This window comes from Globicephala melas, chromosome 3, assembly GCF_963455315.2.
Source record: "Globicephala melas chromosome 3, mGloMel1.2, whole genome shotgun sequence".
Lineage (NCBI taxonomy): Eukaryota > Metazoa > Chordata > Mammalia > Artiodactyla > Delphinidae > Globicephala > Globicephala melas.
The window spans coordinates 128,350,852-128,364,161 of NC_083316.1; the positions used below are offsets into that span (position 1 = coordinate 128,350,852).

The 13,310-nt window shown below is 37.4% G+C and overlaps 1 long non-coding RNA gene across 1 annotated transcript in view; it reads right to left on the reverse strand.

Moving 5' to 3' along the window:
• The window catches only part of LOC132597113 (uncharacterized), a 195,539-nt gene that overhangs the window by 89,178 nt on the left and 93,051 nt on the right, over positions 1 to 13,310 (reverse strand). The window contains exon 3 of the long non-coding RNA XR_009563496.1: positions 6,626 to 6,726. This is a non-coding gene — a long non-coding RNA (uncharacterized lncRNA). The remainder of the gene's footprint in view (positions 1 to 6,625; positions 6,727 to 13,310) is intronic.

The window sequence follows — 13,310 nt, forward strand, 5'->3', positions numbered from 1 at the left end:
TGTGACAGTCATTATGATTCTAAATGTGTGTGTCTGTGTGTGTGTAAGTCCCAATTTCAAAACAGTAGCTGTAAGAAAAGTGTTGATTATCCTCATTTAGATATTGTCTTGCTTCCCTCAAATCCAAACACATTCATTACAAGTAGATATGCGTTCTAGTATAACTGTATCCAGGCACTGAATAATATTGATTTATTATAAACTGGTTTTCTCTCACTTCCCTTTCATATTTTATTTAGAGCATTACTTTGATTTTATAAAAGTACCCATCAAAGGTGGTTACATTATCTATCAACTTCATAAGAGGATATGAAAGAACATTACAAATATTTTTTTAAAAGGGGGCTCTAGGTCTAGTAAGGTTGAAATATGGATCAACAAACGGTAATGTTTTAATGCTTGTGTACTTTTTTGTCTGTCAGTCTTCATTTGATTATCAACAGGCCAGTGATCTGTTATATTCACCTTTGCAGCCCTGATGCCTAGGACAGAACATCTCAGCTCTAGTGGACCATCCACTCCCTCCACAAACATGTTCTAAGGGCTGCTACAGGTCAGACACAACTGGGCCTATGACCATGGACAAGACAAGCAACAAGCAAGCAACCAACAGAAGAAGATACACACAGATGACAGTGAAGGACCAGGAGGAAAATTCAGGTGCCGGAAGGTGAACCATAGTAGGGGTAATTCAGATAGCTCACTAAAGGGAGACTTCTCTGAGCAGTTAACTTTTTACTCTAAGGCTGAAATATGAGAAGGAACCAGCCATGTAAGAGCCAGCAAGAGCATTCTAGGCAGAGGAAACTGCAAAGACAAAGACCTGAGGCTTGGCAGGGCTTAGTGCTACCTCAGGACAGGACACCTGACACGTGACCGGATGTTGGTGAAAGGAAGCAGAACCTGTCACCCCAAAATATACCTTTTTGGCCTAAGAGGATGTTAGGCTGATTATTTTTAACTAACAGCAGACATAGGAGAAGCTCTGACAATCAAGCAGAAGTTACCCTTTTGTAAGAGAAATTGACATTTATAAGGAAAATCTCCATTTGTAAGGATGTCTCCCTCTATGTACCAGGAAGAAGGAAAAGACTAAACTCTAGAAACTCTTATCTCTTATCGACAGAGAAGACAGACTTAAATCTGCATCGCACCACACTCTTGTTCACTGTGCTTTTCCTGAAAGCCTCCCACAACTGCCTCCCCTTCCCCCAACATCTATTGTCTTTAGCTGGAGATGGTGTTTAAGGTGATGGCTTGGGCCACTGCAGCTTTTCTAGATATCTCCCATGTATACAGGAGGTATACAGTTTATCAAACTTGTTTTTCTCTTGTTAATGTCCTTTATAACAAGTGGGGTGCCAAGAACCTAAAAGGGGAGAGGGGGAATTATTTTTCCTCCCCTGCAGTGGTGATGGAGATGATGGGGGATGAGAATAGTACAAGATGAGTTGACAGAGGCAAGCAAGGACCAAATCCTACTTGGCCTCATAGGTCTTGGTAAAGCATTGGGATTATATTCTAAGAGCAACGTGAGGCTACTGGAGTGCCTTTCGGAAGAAGAGAAATGAGAATTTTAAAAGATGATTCTGGCTGCAATAAGGAGAATGGACTACTGGCGTTCAACAGATACTTGTTTAATAAGTAAGTGCCCCAATACATAGATCCACACATGAATGAATGAAGAGATGTATGAATTCAATGATGCAGCAAAAGCCAAGGGCTGCACCCATGTGCTGGGCTCACACCTCACCTCCTCCCTCTTCTCTTTTGCTGTGTGACCTCCCATTAGTCCCTTCCTGAGCCTTAAGATCCTCAAAGGAGAACACTATGCCTTGAAGATCCCCTCCATTTCTGAAATAATTCAGAAACTCCTGCCTGCCCCGCCCTACTGCCAAGGCTTTCATGCTTCAAGCAGCTGAAAAGAAAAGCTGCTGAATCCCTCTGCTCTGTTTATCATCCTCGGTTTGGCATTTTGTCTGCAGCTGGGGCTCTCTCTATAAGACCACTCAGCATCTATAAGCTGACTAATTTCCATGTTGATTGCAAAGCTGGAAATGTATACACTTGTCATTCTTATTCTTGGCCCAGATGCTTTGTGCCAACAGTAGCTCTGACGATGGGGCACTGACACCACTTGCTAGTTATTGTCTGATGTGCAATTGACATGAGTGGGTTTAGAAGGAGGCACAATTTGATAATCTGACTCCATCTGCAAAGCAATCACGAGTCACATTATGAAGAAAATGCCAGTAAAACTGGGGATGTAACTGTCTTATTTTCAACTTCCCTTACCCTAGCAAAGGCTGTGTGAAGAGATATTGATGTGTGAACCAACTTTTTATTTTTTTAATATAATGAGCATCTCTTAGAGCTCTGAATTTATATAAGTACAGCAAGTGACAGGCTATGAAACAAAATGCTTTCACATATATGATCTCATTTTGCAAATGCATTATATTAGCATTATTAAGTAATATGTGTTTGATGATAATATTCAAACCACACAGAAACCTATAATATTGAAAGAAAATATTTCTGAAGTACAGGCCGATCTCACACCATAAGGTGTAGTGGCTGAGGTGAGACTATAAATTCAGACTACATGAATTCAGATCCTGTTTCCACCTCTTAGATAATTTTCTGTTCTAACTCTAGACATGTTATTTCAATTCTCTGTACCTCAGTTTTCTCATCTGTATAATGGAAATAATAGTAGTATCTTTGTAACAGAGGTGTGATAGAGATTGCCTTATGAATGTACAATTTAGAATAGTGTCTGGTATGTATAATAGCTCCATCAATATCATCTATTCTTTTTATCCATTTCATTACTCCTCCACTCCAAAGCCAACCACACCTGGTGTGTGTCCTACAGTTCTCAATCTAAACAGTTATCTACTCATGAACATTTTATCTCTATTTTCTTTTATTAAAATAAGACTACAAGCTACAACAGATTTTTAATTTTTTTTAATTAAAAATGCATCATGGAGATTCTTATCTAGATCTGCATCGTTAATAATTGCACAGTCTTTAACATGGATGGGCTAGCATATATTTAGTGATTCTTCAATTGATGGGCATTTGAGCTGCTTCTGATTTTTTCCCATTACTAATGGTGTTGCAGTAAACTTCCTCGTCATTTTATCTTTGCACATTCCTAAGAGTTTCTCTACAGGACAGATTCTGAGAAGTACAAGATCCTCTCGGTTGTAGCTTTGCAAAAACTCTAAGAGGAAACAGGGTAAGTGAGAGCCATTATCCACAAAAGAGGTAAATTGCAGAAGTTTAGGAATTTCCCTAACTTTTCACAGATAGTACTTATAGCACATAGCGGAGATGAGGAGATAGTACTTATAGCACATAGCGGAGATGAGGCAAATGCTCAGGTCTTCTGATTCCAAACCCAGCACTCTGTCTTTTGGATGACATATAGTTGGGTAAAGATTGGGGTGGTGTGTATGATAATCTCTGTAGCCTGAAGAGATTTTCATATTAAAAACCTTAATAGATTTATTAACTCCAGCTATAGATGGGCCTGATAGGCCTGACTATACACTGACCACGTGAAGCCAGCCAACCCTGCTTTTCATCCATGCCCATAGAAAGATCCCCAATCCTTAAACATGGATTAAGGATAATATTTACTGAGAATTTAATGTAGTAAAAGCATTGCACTGAGGATTAAAAGGAAACAAAGTTGAATCAGATACTGTGGAGAGATACTGCCCTGATTCAGTTCACAGTCTAGTGGGTAAAAGCGATGTGCCTAAGTAATTAAAATACAGGATAATTACTTGGAGAAATTGACAGATAACAGCCTTTGAGGGCTTAGTAAAGGAAAGATCAGCTATCATAAAGCACAGCCTACCTACTTTTACCTTCACTCCCTTAAGATCCCTGATACCGTGTCACTCAAGTAAATTAGGTATGGCATTAATCCTATAGCCTCAGTCATCCTTTGAGACCCTGCATACAACCACAGAATAATCATTTACTCATGAATGGACAGCAACCTTGAACTCAGCCGCAAAGTCCTAGCCTCTGTCAGCCATTTGTGAATGTAGGTTATAAGGTAAAAAAACTGTTGAGATTAAGTGGGTAAATGAGATGGTCTATCTTTAAGGTTGGATTTTTTGGTCAACTTTATATCATATTCTGGGAATATTCATCCATGTGAATTGCATGAAATTTTTCTATTCAGTCGTTGTTTTGATATTTTCGAAAAAACAAAAGTAATTCTGGTGCCTGTTTCGCAGGTCATTGTCAAGCAGTAACAAAATCTTTTCACAGAATTTACCAGTCATTATTCTGGGGCTTTTAGAACCTTGGTTTGAATCTACCACAATGAAATGAAATTCATTTTCTCTTTTGGTGTTCGTGGTCATTTAAAATCAACAAATGGACAGATGGAGGGCTCCTGACCACGCTTACACCTCACGTGAATTGAATCTCTGTTTTTTCTATTGGCACAAAACTAAACAGTAAAAGCTTCAGTTATCTTTGCTATAAATCAGTGTTAGTTATTAGGGAGCTGAATGTGTTGGATATCTTACTCCTAGCAGTTTCAGATACGAACTATATTGCTAGTGTTCTCTGAAATTCTTCTTTTCCAAAAGACTGATGTTGTTAACATTTATTCAATTTTCCAGATGTAGACAATCCAGCACAGAGGGCTGCTGCTTTATAATTCCACCTTCTGCTTGATCAGTAATTAAACTATAGAAAAGAAGGAGGTGGAGGAATTATCACCAGTATCTCAGTTAATAACAGCTAACTCTAGAACATCAAAATAAAATGTTTACTGAAAACCTTGCCAGCATCTATGAGTTGAGAAAGAAAAAAAAGATTAATTTGAGTGGTTCAATGTAAATGAATCAGAAACATATGTCTTGGCTTTCTCAACATGGCTGGCAAAATGCATGTAAGCTGTACAGAACCTATAGCACTTGAAAAGGGATTTGACAGACTGAAAATATATCTGTGCTGTCCTATAAGCAATGCAAATAACTCTTAAATTAAACACAGATTCCCCCCCCCACCGTGGGCCAGGAAACCTAAGTGCATAATAATAGCTTGCATTTCCATAGCTCTGTTCTTGCCCCCACCCCACCCCCACCCCTGCCCCATCAACAATCCTGAAATACTATGAGCAGTGTATCCATTTTTCCCCTCTGTACTTACAGCAGGATGGTTCTGTGTGACAGAACACACACACACACACACACACACACACACACACACACACGATATATCCAGACACACAGGCGCATATATATATGGAGAGAGAGAAAATACACATGGCATTCAGTTAAGTCTAAATTTCAGATTAACAACAAACAACATTTTAGTATAAGTATAACCCATACAATAGTTGGGATCACATTTAGAGTAAAAATAGTATTTAAAAAAATTTTTTTAGTATAAGCGTGTGCCATGCAATATTTGACATATGCTTACATTAAAAAGAATTTGTTGTTTATCTGTAATTCAAATTTAAAGTTTAACCAGTCATAAAATACTTAAGTCATGGGGATATAATGTAAAGCATGATGACTAATAATACTGTACTGCACAACTGAAAGCTGCTAAGAGAGTAGATCTTATAGATTCTCACCACGAGAAAAAACATTTATAACTATGTACGATGACACATATTAACTAGAATTATTGTGGTGATCATTTTGCAATGTATACAAATATTGAATCATTATGTTTTCCACCTAAAACTAATATAATGTTATATGTCAATTAAAATTAAATTAACTGGATATTCTATATTGTTCGCTAAATCTGGCAAGCCTAGTTTTATTGCCTCCCCAAACTAGATAAATGAGACAAGAACTATAGTTTGTGGGTTAGAGAATTTTGCCGTTCTTCAAAGGAAGAAAACATCTAGAATAAGAACCGTCTAGAGGTAGCAGAAACTTCATCAACATTGGTCTCAGAAAGGAAAGGCATACCACTACAATTATATAAGGAACACAATCGTGGCTTTTATAAACATGACCCTACTTGTGCTCTGCTAGAAGCTCCTTCCTGTTTTCAGTACTATTATGGGACAAGTAAGTATACTTAGAAGGAGTGTGAAGCATATATTTTATTTGGGGGACTTAATAGGAAGGCAGAGGACATGAGGTTACTGCCCACCTAAATGGGAGAAGAAAAGGGCAGCCTGATACTTGTATGGGTACTAAAGGGAGCATAGTGTCCTAGAGAGGGTTGCAGACTAAGGATCAATCGTCTTTGTGAGTGTCATTCTATATTTTGTTTACTATTATATTCTCAGTTCTAAGCACTGTGCTTGATGCTGTGGGTACTCAGTAAATATTTGTGGAATAAATGAATGAATGGACTTTCCCATTGCTAAAATCAAAGAATGAAACCAAGTTACATAAAACTCTAATGTTTCAAACCATGCCTAAATTTCTCAAGACGTTTCTCTGGGATTATCTTAATAGAAGAAGGTGTCAGAGGCAGGCACACCTCTCCTCCTTCAGCCAGAGCACTTCCTTACCTACTTCTTTCCTGCACTGAGGTTCAAATGAGATTTCATTTAAAAATGATTCAGTGGAAAAAATTAAACAGTTATAAAGATGCATTTAAGATTTAGAAGACATACCTCAGTCCGAAGTTCTTTGACTCCACCCACAGCCTTTCTCCAAAACAAAATGTCCACACACGTACTCCAAGCCAGCAGGAGGTAACTGAGAACACACAGTCCTAAAGGACAGGAGAGTAAAAGCAAACTTGAAAAAAACAAGTTTCTTACTCTCAGTAACAGTAAGTCTTGCCTGGAGTTATAATAATTGTTGAATTACAATACAAAAATGAGGAAGAAAAAAAATCTCGTGCAATCTCTCCAGCAGTGTGTCATACTGAAAATACGGCATAAATTGATTCAACAAAGACACCAAGGGAATACAAAACCGTAATCAGTTTTTCTGTAGTGTTTATATCTATACTGACAGAAGCCTAATTGCATAATTTATCATTATGATATAAACTGTAGAGATTACAGGTATATGTGGGAATCAGCAGGATGGTGTTACTAGCTTTTGTGTAAATCACAGTTGGCATTTTGTGTTCAATACACAAACCAGTCTCCTTTTTGACCATGTACAACTATATTCCAATTGCCATGCTAAGTGTTTCAATGACCTACGTAATCCATTAAGTGTGATACTTCTGTCCCCACCTCCACCTCCAGGAAATATTTACCTGTCTCTAGTTCATGAGCTCACATGAGGATGTTACTGGCAGGGAGTGGGTGGGGCGTTACTTTGAAAGTGCCCTTGAGCTTTGCTCTGCTCTGAGAAACAGGCTTCCATGACTTCCCATGGAAAAGAAATCCAAATTCTTCAAGGTCCTTGTCTCCATCCACTCTCCTTTGGCCTTGCCATGTACCCATTACATCACAGCTACATTTGATTACTTGCCAGTCACTGAAAACTTGATCACCTTTTTCTTCCCTGATCCTTTGTTTATTTCTCTGAATCCTCCTCATGTTTTATATACATATTACAATGTCTATATTTGTAATCCATTTCACATTAGGCATGCTTCTAAGAACATAAAAGGACAGCAGACTTCTCATGGTGGGAGGACAGAATAGATACACTTTCCCCTATTTCTCCTGCTAACTACAAAGGAAACTTCTTATATTGTTTATAAAACAAACATAAGAAACTCGGAAAGGTTAAGAGGAGGTGGCAGCTTAGATAGGGAACTGTGCCCTGAACAATGAGTTACCTTGGTTTTCTTTTTGCCTCATATATCCCAGACTGTGTACTGTAGAAGCTAATAATGGGGAAGTGCTGATGGGCACAACAACAACAACAAAAGACACAACAAAGACTACCGCAGGAAAACAAAAGGGGAACACCTCTCCTTCCCTCTGGGGGGTATAACAGGAGGCCCAATGAAGAATCAGGTCTTCACACACCACTACTCGACCTTAGTGTTGGTGGGGGCCACAGAGGAGAAGTAAGGAAGGATCTTACTGATACTTCCAGGGAGATCTCAGTGTAAGCCTAATGGGAAACAGTAAGTCCCAACAATGCCCAGTAATGAGGAACTCCTCACCCTAAAGTGTAAATGGAGGCCAAGGGGGAAACGTAATGAGGTAGAACCCTCCCACACTTCCACTGCCAGATGATGTCAGAAAATGCCAGTTAAAACATAAGACATAAATAAGATCCACAATGACACAACACAATATCCCAAATGTCTAGGTTTCAATTAAAAATCACTCAACATACGAAGAACCAGGAAGACCTCAAATAGAAAGAAACAGTTAACAGATGCCAACATTGAGATGAAAGAGAGGCTAGGCTTTTCTGACAAAGGTTTTATAGCAACCATCATAAAAATGCATCACTAAGTAATTAAGAATTTGTTTGAAACAAATAAAGAATAAAGTCTCAACGAAGAAATAGGTGTAAAGAAGAACCAAACAGAAAGTGCACAACTTCAAATATAGTGACCAAAAGAAAAAAGTCAATGAATAGGCTCAAAAGAAAATGTAGGGGAAAGTAGGAAGAACCAGTGAGTTGGAAAAAAAAATAGAAATTACCCATTATGAACAGAGAACAATGTGAACAGAGAGAAAACAGACAAAAAATAAAAAGAGCCTCAGGGACTTGTATGTCTATTAAAAAAAAAGATTTAATATTCTTGTCATCTGAGTCTCAGGAAGAATTGAAATTACAGTGTTTTCTCTGACTACAACGGAATTAAACCATAAATCAATAACAAAAAGATAACAGAGGCATCTCCAAATGTGGAAACTAAACAACATAATTCCAAATAATCCACAGGTCAAAGGGGAAGTCTCAAAAGAAATTAAAAATATATTGAAATGAGTGAAAATAAAAATATGACATATCAAAGACGATACACAGATGACAAATAAGTATATGAAGAGATACTCCACACCATATGTATGTCATCAGGAAAATGCAAATTACAAAAACATTTATTAGAATGGTCAAAATCCAAAACACTGAATACATCAAATGCTGGTGAGGATGTGGAACAATAGGAACTCTCATTCATTGATGGGAGGAATGCAAATGGTACAGCCACTTTGGAAGACAGTTTTGTGGTTTCTTACACAACTAAACATACTCTTACCTTACAATCCAGTAATCACACTCCTTGGTGTTTACCCAAAGGTGTTGAAAACTTGTGTCCACACAAAAACCTATACACATATGTTTACAGCAGCTTTATAGTCATAACTGCCAGAACTTGAAAGCAGCCAAGATACCCTTCAGTACGTGAATAAATAAACTGTAGTACATGCAGAGAATGGAATACTATTTAGCACCAAAAGGAAATAAATGATTACAACTTGAAAAGACATGGAAGAATCTTCAATGCATATTACTGAGTGAAGGAAGCCAATCTGAAAAGGCTACATACTATAAAATAATTTCAACTATATGACATGCTGGAAAAAGGCAAACCATGGAGACAATAAAAGGATCAGTGACTGCCAGGGGTTAAGGGGGAGGGATGGATGAATAGGTAAAGCACAGAGGATTTTTAGGGCAGCAAAAATGTTATATATGATACTATAATGGTGGATATATGTCATTATACATTTGTCAAAACCTATAGAATGTGCAACACCTAGAGTGAACTGTAATACAAACCATGGATTTTGGGTGATTATGGTATGTCAATGAAGGTTCATCAATTTGAATAAATTTACTACTGTAGTGGGGATGTTGATAATGACAAAGGCTATCTATGCCTTTATGGCAGCAGGGAGTATGTGGTAAATCTCTACCTTCTCCTTAACTTTGCTGTGAATCTTAAACTACTTAAAAATATATAAATAAACAAATAAATAAACATACAACATATCAAAATTCATGTGGCACAGCTAACACATTGCTGTGAGGAAAACTTACAGCACTAAACACATACATTAGAAAAGAAAAAAACTCTCACATCAATAAACATAAGGACAGAAATAGATAAAAATGGAAACAAAAATAGAGAAAACTCAAGAGATGAACAGGTGGCTCTTTGAAAAGATCAATAAAATTGACAAACCTATAGGAAGATTGACAAGCACAATAAGGGAGAAGACATAAATTATTATTATGAGTAATGACATGCACTATTATTACAAACCCTGCAGACATAAAAGATAATAAAGGAATATTATGAAAATTTCTACACACATAAATTTGAAAACAGATGAAATGGACCAATTCCTGGAAGTTACCATAATATACTTAATATGAAGTATTATGAATAGCCTTATAACTATTAAGGAAATGAGGTTTATAATTTTAAAACTCCCAATAAAGTAATCTCCAGGCCCAGATGGTTTCACTGAAAAATTCTATCAAATTATTAAAAAGAAGTAACACTAATTCTATAAAATCTCTTCTAGAATACAGAAGAGGAGGAAACAGTTTTGATTTCCTTTATGAAGAAGTAATACCAATTCTACACAATCTCTTCTAGAATACAGAAGAGGAGGAAACAGTTTCTATTCCTTTATGAAGCTAGTATCACCCTGTCACACAAAGACAGTACAAAGAAAGAAAACAATAGACCACTATCCTTTATGAATATGATCACAAAAATCCTTAACAAAATACTAGCGAAAGAATTCAACAGGGGCTTTCCTGGTGGCGCAGTGGTTGAGAGTCCGCCTGCCGATGCAGGGTACACGGGTTCGTGCCCCGGTCCGGGAAGATCCCACATGCCGTGGAGCAGCTTGGCCCGTGAGCCATGGCCGCTGAGCTGCGCGTCCGGAGCCTGTGCTCCACAACGGGAGAGGCCACAGCAGTGAGGGGTCCGCGTACCGCAAAAAAAAAAAAAAAAAAAAAAAAGAATTCAACAATACATAATAAAAATATATATACCATGACCAAGTAGACTTTGTTCCAGAGATGCAAGGCTGGTTCAATATTCAAAAATCTCTTGGTGGTGGTGTAGGAAGATCCTGAACTCACTTCCTCCCATAAACATAACAAATCTACAACTAAATATGGAATAATTCCCTCAGAAAGGGACCCAAAAACTGCATGAACAGAGCCTCCAAAAAAACAGGTAGAAGGACAGCATCAGCACAGGTAGAAGAGGCAGTGATATGGGCTGGCCTAGGAAAAATCCACACCTTAGCTGCAGCAATCCACAACTGAGAGGAATCGCAAAGGTACAAATATTTTCCCTGAGAAATTAGTGATTTGTGCTCCACTTCAATCACCCTAACCCCTAGATCCTACACAGTAGATTCAAGCCCCCCAAAACACCTGGATTTGAAAATCAATGGGGAATATGGCCAGAAAAACTATATAACTGCAGTGAATGGAAATTTCACTCTTAAAGGGCTTGTGTACAGACTCACTTGACCTGAAAACCTGTGCAAAAACACCAGACTGAAAAGTGCATGGATCATAGGTGAAGGAGACTCACATACTAATCTTAAAGCATCTGCAGGATAGGCAGGAATCAGTTGGGACACTCCCTGGGGACTGAGTCACTGGCAGGAGTCACTTAGTGATCTCAGGTTAACTTGCTAATACCAATGCTGGTGGGTGCCATTTTGGAATTCTTCATCTAAACTGTTCGTGCCAGTTGGCACACACATACTGACAGCCCTGTCCACTGCTGTACCTCTTCCCAGACTCACAGCTGGCTGAGCACTAACACCATCCATCACCACTGTGACAGCTGTGGCCCCACCAAAACAGGATGGCTAACACAGCCCACAAAGGGGACAATCAGTGAGTGCCTACATTTGGTGGTCAGGTGTGATTGTGATTCTGAGCCCCATAGGACATCTCCTAAATAAGGCCACTTCTTCAAGATTGGAAGGGAAAGCTGATATACCTAATACATATAAATAAACACATAAAATGAGGCAAAATGAGGAGATAAAGGAATTTGTTCTAAATGAAAGAACAAGACAAAACCCCAGAAAAAGAACTAAACAAAACAGAGATAAGTAACCTACCTACAAAGAGTTCAAAATAATGGTCATAAAGATGATTGCTGAAATTTGAAGAAGAATGGGTGAACATATGAGAACTTCAACCACGAGACAGAAAATGTAAGAAAGTACCAAACAGAATGTATAAGAGCCCTGAAAAATATAAGAGAGGTTCAACAGAACACTGAATGAGGTAGAAGAATGAATCAGTGAACTATAAGACAAAACAACAGAATTCACCCAAACAGAACAGCAAAATGAAAAAATAAAGAGGGAAGATACCTTAAGGGATATTTGGGGCAACTGTAAGCATACAAATATTCACATTATAGTGATCCCAGAAGGAGAAGAGAGAGAGAAATAGCCGGAAAAATTATTTGAAAAAATAGTAGCTGAAAACTTCCCTAATACAGGGAAGGAAACAAACACTGAAGTCCAAGAAGCGCAGAGAATTCCAAATAAGATGAACTCAAAGAGATAAACAGTAAGACACATTATAATTAAATTGGTAATAATTAAGGATAAAGAAAGAATCTTAAAAGCAGCAAAAGAAAAATAACTTGTCACATACAAGGGAAACACTGTAAAATTATGAGCAGATTTTCCCCAGAAACTTTTCAGGCCAGAAGGGAGTAGTATGACATATTCAAAGTGCTGAAAGGGGGAAAAAAAAGAAAAAAAAAACAACTTCCAATCAAGATATCTCTACACAGCAAAGTTATCATTCAGAATTGAAGGAGAAATCAAGAGTTTCCTAGAGAAGCAAGGGGTAAAGGAGTTCATCACCACTAAACTGGGTCTACAGGATACATTAATGAGACTTCTTTAAGCTGAAAAGAAATGTCACTAATTAATAATAAGAGAACATACAAATGTAAAAATCTCACTGGAAAAGGTAAATAAATAATAAAGGTAGTATATCAATCACTTATAAAACAAACATGAAGGTTAAAAGACAAAAGTATTAAAAATAACAAAAATTAAATAATTAGTCAAAGAATACATAAAATAAGATGTTAAATGTACCATGCAAAGTATAAAATGTCGGGAGAAGTGGATAAAATGTAAAGCTTTGGAATGTGTTCACACTTAAGTTGCTACCAACTCAAAATAGGATGTCATATGTATGTGAAAATCATGGTAACCACATGGAAAAACTTATAGTAAAAACACAAAAGAAAATGAGAATGGAATCTAAATATTACACTACAGAAAACCACCAAAATACATGGGAAGAGAGAAAGAGAAAAAAAAAAAAAAAAAAGAACAGAGAGGAACTACAAAAACAGCCAGAAAACAATTAACAAAGTGACAATAAGTACATACCTATCAATAATTACTTTAAATG